At 58.8% G+C, this 10,000-nt stretch overlaps 2 non-coding genes and 1 pseudogene across 2 annotated transcripts; all 3 read left to right on the top strand.

The window, feature by feature from the left end:
• Positions 1–2,462: 2,462 nt before the first annotated feature.
• Positions 2,463–4,371, top strand: LOC126436412 (small subunit ribosomal RNA). The gene has a single exon (XR_007580645.1). It is a non-coding gene; the product is annotated as a small subunit ribosomal RNA (ribosomal RNA).
• Positions 4,372–4,724: 353 nt separating this feature from the next.
• Positions 4,725–4,879, top strand: LOC126436383 (5.8S ribosomal RNA). Its single transcript, XR_007580619.1, has one exon. It is a non-coding gene; the product is annotated as a 5.8S ribosomal RNA (ribosomal RNA).
• A 188-nt stretch (positions 4,880–5,067) lies between these two features.
• LOC126436363 (large subunit ribosomal RNA) overlaps positions 5,068–10,000 on the top strand; it is a 7,951-nt pseudogene continuing 3,018 nt past the window's right edge.

A 10,000-nucleotide genomic window follows, 5' to 3' on the forward strand; every position in this document is an offset into this window, starting at 1 on the left:
AACCTACGTTGTGCCTTAACCTAACCTACGTTGTGCCTTAACCTAACCTACGTTGTGCCTTAACCTAACCTACGTTGTGCCTTAACCTAACTTACGTTGTGCCTTAACCTAACTTACGTTGTGCCTTAACCTAACTTACGTTGTGCCTTAACCTAACCCATGTTGTGCCTTAACCTAACCCATGTTGTGCCTTAACCTAACCCATGTTGTGCCTTAACCTAACCCATGTTGTGCCTTAACGTAACCCATGTTGTGCCTTAACGTAACCCATGTTGTGCCTTAACGTAACCCATGTTGTGCCTTAACGTAACCCATGTTGTGCCTTAACGTAACCCATGTTGTGCCTTAACGTAACCCATGTTGTGCCTTAACGTAACCCATGTTGTGCCTTAACGTAACCCATGTTGTGCCTTAACGTAACCCATGTTGTGCCTTAACGTAACCCATGTTGTGCCTTAACGTAACCCATGTTGTGCCTTAACGTAACCCAATTTGTGCCTTAACGTAACCCAATTTGTGCCTTAACGTAACCCAATTTGTGCCTTAACGTAACCTAATTTGTGCCTTAACGTAACCTAATTTGTGCCTTAACGTAACCCATATTGCGCCTCAACCTAACCTATATTGCGCCTTAACCTGACGCACGTTGTCGCTGAACCTGCTCTGTAATTGTTATGCAACTCGTTAAATTAGTGTAGTGTTGCCTAACCGCAACCCTCGCAATATAGTTCGCTATTCGCACTGCCCGGTCCCCTGTGTATCGCGTCATGTTAAACACCTTGCAAGTGTTGCTGACTTTCCACATGCTCCTGCTATACACTGTAATGTGGATAGCAGCAGGACGTACATGCCCCCCCCCTTCCCCCCTGCCTTCGCAAGCTGGTCGTTGAGAAGTTTGCATGTTCAATGCCCTTCGCATGCCGACGTACTCAGCCTACGTTGTGGTACGGCCTGTCACCTGTCCGCGGATGTACGCAAAACCCACAAACTGTGCTGCACATTGGTCCGTATGTACTGAATGATACATCGTGGCACATGTGTGACCGTACGACGACTGCGCCTAGCAACGGCGGACCATACAGTCCAAATATTGTGGACGCAGCTACGTGTCGTCTCCCTTTAGGAGCTGGATTGCAGTGTGGTACGCCATTCAGACGTGTGGGAGGAACGGACGCCCTGGATGGCGATCAGCATGAGCAGTCTGTTGATGTAGTGGAGCGTGTATTCGGACGTAGTCGTCTCTTCTCACACACTGTGATAGCATGTTGCACCGCGTTCCACATCTGCGACATGCTGCAGAGGCCGGCTGACAGTCGTTCGCGCAATGGACACCGCATACGTACGGGGGCTACCTTCCACGTGTTCTCTAGGCGTGCACATGTTGTTGCGTCTATGTGGGCAGACGTAGTGTGTTGTGACACCTGACACAGGCATGCAATACTCGTTGCAAATGGCGATGGACGTCTACGTTTGCTGGTGACGTTACGCAAATGAACAACTGGTAACCCGTTGTGGTGCGGTTGTTCTCGCTAGAGGTGAATCAGTGTTGGCGACGATCGGTCGAGCTATTAACCGGTTGTTTCATGGATACCCACCATGCCCACGAACGTGAAAGGGGACCCACCATGCCCACGAACGTGAAAGGGGATCTGGGTGTGAGGCGATACGCGGCGGTGGCTGGGTGGGACCGTCCCCGGCCGGTGAGGGGGGGGCCGCCCGGCGTGCTGGCAGCGCGGTGCGTGGGCGCACGCGCTACAGCCGGCTGGTGGGGGCGGCCAGTGGCAGGCGCGCCGGCCGACGGACGCGGCAGGCGGCGCAGCTGCGCGCCGGCGCCCCCTGCTCGCGGCGCCTTGCGGCCAAAGTAGGTCCTCGCGGGCCCGGTGCGAAGCGCGGTGGCCATCTGCAGTGTGCTGGTCCGATTGAGGACTGTGTGCGCTGAGGATGCGCCGCCGCCCGGCGCTCGGCGCCGCGACGCCGTCTGCTGCTCGGTCGCCCCAGCGGTTCTCGCAGGTGGTTTGTATCGCAGCTGTGCGGACGTGTTGGCGCGTGCGCTGTGCTGGGAGAGTTCGCTTCGGCACCCAAGTGGGGCTTTTGTCCTTCTGTGGCGCTGGCGTTGGAGCTGCCGGTCACCGTAGGTGGCGCGTGTTGTCTCCCGCCGGCAATGCCACGACAGCACGCTCCCGGGCCTCTGTCGGCAGCGGCAAGCTCAGTTGGGAGCACGGGTGGTCGCACCTAAAGCGTCTACTCGCCTAACTCCGGGCGATTGCGCCTCTCTCGAACCCGACCAAGTACTTAGGACGGCGCTGCGCGCCGCCGGGACCTGAGAGGGTTTCGAGGTGTGTTGTGCAGGGGAGCTCAGCCTCCTCCTGTTTGCAGAATAATTGAGCGGACGCTTGCGTGTTCGCGCGGGCCCCCGGGACACACTCCCGGGCGGCCGGCTGCTCAGCTCTAGTTGACGCAGCTCCCTGGTTGATCCTGCCAGTAGTCATATGCTTGTCTCAAAGATTAAGCCATGCATGTCTCAGTACAAGCCGCATTAAGGTGAAACCGCGAATGGCTCATTAAATCAGTTATGGTTCCTTAGATCGTACCCACGTTACTTGGATAACTGTGGTAATTCTAGAGCTAATACATGCAAACAGAGTCCCGACCAGAGATGGAAGGGACGCTTTTATTAGATCAAAACCAATCGGTCGGCTCGTCCGGTCCGTTTGCCTTGGTGACTCTGAATAACTTTGGGCTGATCGCACGGTCCTCGTACCGGCGACGCATCTTTCAAATGTCTGCCTTATCAACTGTCGATGGTAGGTTCTGCGCCTACCATGGTTGTAACGGGTAACGGGGAATCAGGGTTCGATTCCGGAGAGGGAGCCTGAGAAACGGCTACCACATCCAAGGAAGGCAGCAGGCGCGCAAATTACCCACTCCCGGCACGGGGAGGTAGTGACGAAAAATAACGATACGGGACTCATCCGAGGCCCCGTAATCGGAATGAGTACACTTTAAATCCTTTAACGAGTATCTATTGGAGGGCAAGTCTGGTGCCAGCAGCCGCGGTAATTCCAGCTCCAATAGCGTATATTAAAGTTGTTGCGGTTAAAAAGCTCGTAGTTGGATTTGTGTCCCACGCTGTTGGTTCACCGCCCGTCGGTGTTTAACTGGCATGTATCGTGGGACGTCCTGCCGGTGGGGCGAGCCGAAGGCGTGCGACCGCCTCGTGCGTGCTCGTGCGTCCCGAGGCGGACCCCGTTGAAATCCTACCAGGGTGCTCTTTATTGAGTGTCTCGGTGGGCCGGCACGTTTACTTTGAACAAATTAGAGTGCTTAAAGCAGGCAAGCCCGCCTGAATACTGTGTGCATGGAATAATGGAATAGGACCTCGGTTCTATTTTGTTGGTTTTCGGAACCCGAGGTAATGATTAATAGGGACAGGCGGGGGCATTCGTATTGCGACGTTAGAGGTGAAATTCTTGGATCGTCGCAAGACGAACAGAAGCGAAAGCATTTGCCAAGTATGTTTTCATTAATCAAGAACGAAAGTTAGAGGTTCGAAGGCGATCAGATACCGCCCTAGTTCTAACCATAAACGATGCCAGCCAGCGATCCGCCGCAGTTCCTCCGATGACTCGGCGGGCAGCCTCCGGGAAACCAAAGCTTTTGGGTTCCGGGGGAAGTATGGTTGCAAAGCTGAAACTTAAAGGAATTGACGGAAGGGCACCACCAGGAGTGGAGCCTGCGGCTTAATTTGACTCAACACGGGAAACCTCACCAGGCCCGGACACCGGAAGGATTGACAGATTGATAGCTCTTTCTTGATTCGGTGGGTGGTGGTGCATGGCCGTTCTTAGTTGGTGGAGCGATTTGTCTGGTTAATTCCGATAACGAACGAGACTCTAGCCTGCTAACTAGTCGCGTGACATCCTTCGTGCTGTCAGCGATTACTTTTCTTCTTAGAGGGACAGGCGGCTTCTAGCCGCACGAGATTGAGCAATAACAGGTCTGTGATGCCCTTAGATGTTCTGGGCCGCACGCGCGCTACACTGAAGGAATCAGCGTGTCTTCCTAGGCCGAAAGGTCGGGGTAACCCGCTGAACCTCCTTCGTGCTAGGGATTGGGGCTTGCAATTGTTCCCCATGAACGAGGAATTCCCAGTAAGCGCGAGTCATAAGCTCGCGTTGATTACGTCCCTGCCCTTTGTACACACCGCCCGTCGCTACTACCGATTGAATGATTTAGTGAGGTCTTCGGACTGGTACGCGGCATTGACTCTGTCGTTGCCGATGCTACCGGAAAGATGACCAAACTTGATCATTTAGAGGAAGTAAAAGTCGTAACAAGGTTTCCGTAGGTGAACCTGCGGAAGGATCATTACCGACTAGACTGCATGTCTTTCGATGTGCGTGTCGTGTCGCGCAACACGCAGCTACCTGTACGGCTCGCAGTAGCCGTGCGCCGCGTGCGGAACCACGCGTTCGTCTCAAAACTAACGGCAATGTTGTGTGGTACGAGCGCTGAAGCGCTGGAGCGGCTGGCCTGCGGCACCTGGCGCCTGGCGCCGGTTTTGAATGACTTTCGCCCGACTGCCTGTCCGCTCCGGTGTGGAGCCGTACGACGCCCATCGGCCGTGAGGCCGTTGGACACTGAACGCTGGAACAGGGCCCCCACACGCCTCAGTCCCGCCTATGCAACTGTCTCGAAAGAGATGGTGGAAACTATGAAAAGATCACCCAGGACGGTGGATCACTCGGCTCGTGGGTCGATGAAGAACGCAGCAAATTGCGCGTCGACATGTGAACTGCAGGACACATGAACATCGACGTTTCGAACGCACATTGCGGTCCATGGATTCCGTTCCCGGGCCACGTCTGGCTGAGGGTCGGCTACGTATACTGAAGCGCGCGGCGTTTGCCCCGCTTCGCTGACCTGGGAGTGTCGTGGCCGCCTGTGGGGCCGGCCGCGTCTCCTTAAACGTGCGATGCGCGCCCGTCGCCTGGCGGTTCGCATACCGGTACTTACTCGGTAGCGTGCACAGCCGGCTGGCGGCGTGGCGTGCGACACCTCGTACAACGACCTCAGAGCAGGCGAGACTACCCGCTGAATTTAAGCATATTACTAAGCGGAGGAAAAGAAACTAACAAGGATTCCCCCAGTAGCGGCGAGCGAACAGGGAAGAGTCCAGCACCGAACCCCGCAGGCGGCCGCCTGTCGTGGCATGTGGTGTTTGGGAGGGTCCACTACCCCGACGCCTCGCGCCGAGCCCAAGTCCAACTTGAATGAGGCCACGGCCCGTAGAGGGTGCCAGGCCCGTAGCGGCCGGTGCGAGCGTCGGCGGGACCTCTCCTTCGAGTCGGGTTGCTTGAGAGTGCAGCTCCAAGTGGGTGGTAAACTCCATCTGAGACTAAATATGACCACGAGACCGATAGCGAACAAGTACCGTGAGGGAAAGTTGAAAAGAACTTTGAAGAGAGAGTTCAAAAGTACGTGAAACCGTTCTGGGGTAAACGTGAGAAGTCCGAAAGGTCGAACGGGTGAGATTCACGCCCATCCGGCCACTGGCCTCCGCCCTCGGCAGATGGGGCCGGCCGCCCGCGCGGAGCAATCCGTGGCGGGGTCGTGTCCGGTTGCCTTTCCACTCGCCGCGGGGTGGGGCCGTTCCGGTGTGCGGTGGGCCGCACTTCTCCCCTAGTAGGACGTCGCGACCCGCTGGGTGCCGGCCTACGGCCCGGGTGCGCAGCCTGTCCTTCCGCGGGCCTCGGTTCGCGTCTGTTGGGCAGAGCCCCGGTGTCCTGGCTGGCTGCCCGGCGGTATATCTGGAGGAGTCGATTCGCCCCTTTGGGCGCTCGGGCTCCCGGCAAGCGCGCGCGGTTCTTCCCGGATGACGGACCTACCTGGCCCGGCCCCGGACCCGCGCCGCTGTTGGCTCGGGATGCTCTCGGGCGGAATAATCGCTCCCGTCAGCGGCGCTTCAGCTTTGGACAATTTCACGACCCGTCTTGAAACACGGACCAAGGAGTCTAACATGTGCGCGAGTCATTGGGCTGTACGAAACCTAAAGGCGTAATGAAAGTGAAGGTCTCGCCTTGCGCGGGCCGAGGGAGGATGGGGCTTCCCCGCCCTTCACGGGGCGGCGGCCTCCGCACTCCCGGGGCGTCTCGTCCTCATTGCGAGGTGAGGCGCACCTAGAGCGTACACGTTGGGACCCGAAAGATGGTGAACTATGCCTGGCCAGGACGAAGTCAGGGGAAACCCTGATGGAGGTCCGTAGCGATTCTGACGTGCAAATCGATCGTCGGAGCTGGGTATAGGGGCGAAAGACTAATCGAACCATCTAGTAGCTGGTTCCCTCCGAAGTTTCCCTCAGGATAGCTGGTGCTCGTACGAGTCTCATCCGGTAAAGCGAATGATTAGAGGCCTTGGGGCCGAAACGACCTCAACCTATTCTCAAACTTTAAATGGGTGAGATCTCCGGCTTGCTTGATATGCTGAAGCCGCGAGCAAACGACTCGGATCGGAGTGCCAAGTGGGCCACTTTTGGTAAGCAGAACTGGCGCTGTGGGATGAACCAAACGCCGAGTTAAGGCGCCCGAATCGACGCTCATGGGAAACCATGAAAGGCGTTGGTTGCTTAAGACAGCAGGACGGTGGCCATGGAAGTCGGAATCCGCTAAGGAGTGTGTAACAACTCACCTGCCGAAGCAACTAGCCCTGAAAATGGATGGCGCTGAAGCGTCGTGCCTATACTCGGCCGTCAGTCTGGCAGTCATGGCCGGTCCTTGCGGCCGGCCGCGAAGCCCTGACGAGTAGGAGGGTCGCGGCGGTGGGCGCAGAAGGGTCTGGGCGTGAGCCTGCCTGGAGCCGCCGTCGGTGCAGATCTTGGTGGTAGTAGCAAATACTCCAGCGAGGCCCTGGAGGGCTGACGCGGAGAAGGGTTTCGTGTGAACAGCCGTTGCACACGAGTCAGTCGATCCTAAGCCCTAGGAGAAATCCGATGTTGATGGGGGCCGTCATAGCATGATGCACTTTGTGCTGGCCCCCGTTGGGCGAAAGGGAATCCGGTTCCTATTCCGGAACCCGGCAGCGGAACCGATACAAGTCGGGCCCCTCTTTTAGAGATGCTCGTCGGGGTAACCCAAAAGGACCCGGAGACGCCGTCGGGAGATCGGGGAAGAGTTTTCTTTTCTGCATGAGCGTTCGAGTTCCCTGGAATCCTCTAGCAGGGAGATAGGGTTTGGAACGCGAAGAGCACCGCAGTTGCGGCGGTGTCCCGATCTTCCCCTCGGACCTTGAAAATCCGGGAGAGGGCCACGTGGAGGTGTCGCGCCGGTTCGTACCCATATCCGCAGCAGGTCTCCAAGGTGAAGAGCCTCTAGTCGATAGAATAATGTAGGTAAGGGAAGTCGGCAAATTGGATCCGTAACTTCGGGATAAGGATTGGCTCTGAGGATCGGGGCGTGTCGGGCTTGGTCGGGAAGTGGGTCAGCGCTAACGTGCCGGGCCTGGGCGAGGTGAGTGCCGTAGGGGTGCCGGTAAGTGCGGGCGTTTAGCGCGGGCGTGGTCTGCTCTCGCCGTTGGTCGGCCTCGTGCTGGCCGGCGGTGCAGGATGCGCGCGCCTGCGCGGCGTTCGCGCCCCGGTGCTTCAACCTGCGTGCAGGATCCGAGCTCGGTCCCGTGCCTTGGCCTCCCACGGATCTTCCTTGCTGCGAGGCCGCGTCCGCCTTAGCGTGCTCCTCCGGGGGCGCGCGGGTGCGCGGATTCTCTTCGGCCGCCATTCAACGATCAACTCAGAACTGGCACGGACTGGGGGAATCCGACTGTCTAATTAAAACAAAGCATTGCGATGGCCCTAGCGGGTGTTGACGCAATGTGATTTCTGCCCAGTGCTCTGAATGTCAACGTGAAGAAATTCAAATAAGCGCGGGTAAACGGCGGGAGTAACTATGACTCTCTTAAGGTGGCCAAGTGGCGGCGGTGTGGCTGCATCCGGACTTGGCTTTTCGAAGTGCGGTCTTGATGTAGTCGTGCTGCTGCTGCGAGGTGCCTTCCTTGGGTTATAGTTACAGGGAGAGTGATGCGCAATACATGGGCCTAGCCCTCTTAGCCTCTCCTCTCCTGCGGTCTTCTCCCCTTCTCGTGGGCCCGCTGATTTTCGCAGAGTGGAAGACCGCACCAGGGGCTTGGGGGGGTTACCAGCCCCCCCTCGCATTATCCCTTTATAGTTGGGGGCAGCCTACAAGAAACAAGAGATGGTGGCCCTTCCGCTGAAGGTGCCACCCCAGCTACCCCAGCACCTATCCGGCCAACCGGCCGTAACGAAAATGCGATAGTTTGTGTAGCTCCCTTTGCTTGCAGTGAGTGCCACCGCACTTTTACCACGAAGAACGGTCTCGGGGTCCATCGCCGCCGCCAACACCTTGCGGCCGCCAACGCTGAGATCGTGACGGAGAGGCATCGCGCGAGGTGGACGGAGGAAGAAGTCCTGTCGCTCGCCAAGGCAGAGGCCGAGCTGTTCCTTGAGAGGGACGCCCGGTTCTTCTTCGTTAATCAAGAGCTTATTAGGATGTTCCCCGACCGAACGCTTGAGGCAATCAAGTGCCGACGGCGGCAAGCTGCCCACAAGCAGCTTGTCCGCCAATTCATGGAGGCGCTTGAGATCGGTCGGGGGGAAGAGCCGGCGTCCCGCCGGGGAGCAGCGAGCTCGCTGCCTGACGCGGGCGAGGCCGCTGCGCCGCCCGTCGACGCAGCCGAGGACTTCGCGGCCGACACCACCGGGCCGCCGCCGGAGGGGCCGACTGACGCCGCCATCTGGGAGCATCTGGCGGGGCTACCTGCTTCCGCCCAGCGTTTCTCTGCTCTGGATCGAGTCATTGGTCTGGGGCGGGGCACGCCGCCCGATGTCATCCTGGGCATGCTCCCGGATGCCCTTGCGTCGGTCGGGTCCAGGGGGGAGAGGTCGATCACCAGGGCACAGCGGCCGCGCCAATCATCCAAGCGGCCGCCTGCCGCCCCGCCGCTGCAGAAGCGCAAGCGGCGCCGCTGGGAGTTCGCGCGGACACAGGACGCCTTCCGCAGGTCGCGTGCACGTTGCGTGCGCGGCTTGCTGGACGGCACCCTGCTGCAGCCGCCACCCGACATCCCCGGTCTGCTGGACTTCTGGGCGGACCTCTTCACGAAGAAGCCGATCTCCACCGCTGGCTTCATCCGTGACCGCCTTCTCCCGCACTCGGAGCCTGTCGCTCCTGAGTGCCTATGGGGGCCGGTCACACGTGAGGAGGTCGCTGCTGCCTTGCCGCCCAGGGGATCGGCGGCCGGGCCGGACGGCCTGACTCCAGCGGACCTGCGGCGCCTGCCGCATGAAGTCCTGGTGAAACTCTTGAACCTCTTCCTCCTGGCCCGCGCCCTCCCCGAGCGTCTGCTTCGCGCCCGGACGTCACTTCTCCCCAAAACGGCTGCACCAACATCCCCCGCTGACTTTCGCCCCATTACGGTCTGCTCGGTGTTGGCGCGGACCTTTCACAAGGTTCTCGCGTCACGCCTGATGCGTGCATGTGCTGTGGACGAACGTCAGCGGGCATTCATCCCCCGGGATGGGATGTTGGAAAACACCTTCATCTTGGACACTGCTCTCACCGACGCAGTCCGCTCCTGTCGCTCTGTTTTTGTGGCATCGATCGACGTCTCTAAAGCGTTCGATTCGGTGGACCATGCTGCCCTCCGCCCCGTGCTGAGGGCTCATGGCCTGCCGGATTGCTTTATTGAGTACGTCGAAAGGTGTTACGAGGGTAGCACGACAGTGATAGCGGGCGGCGCCGACGTGGGCGTGCCCCTGCAGCCGGCAAGGGGTGTGCGTCAGGGTGACCCCCTCTCCCCCCTCCTTTTCAATTTTGCGGTGGACTATGTTTTGAGTCAACTTCCCTCCCACATCGGAGCTCGGATCCTCGGCCGCAGAGTCAACGCTGCGGCCTTCGCAGATGACGTCCTGCTTTTTGCATCGACCGCGAGG

This window comes from Schistocerca serialis, unplaced genomic scaffold, assembly GCF_023864345.2.
Source record: "Schistocerca serialis cubense isolate TAMUIC-IGC-003099 unplaced genomic scaffold, iqSchSeri2.2 HiC_scaffold_1235, whole genome shotgun sequence".
Classification (NCBI taxonomy): Eukaryota; Metazoa; Arthropoda; class Insecta; order Orthoptera; family Acrididae; genus Schistocerca; species Schistocerca serialis.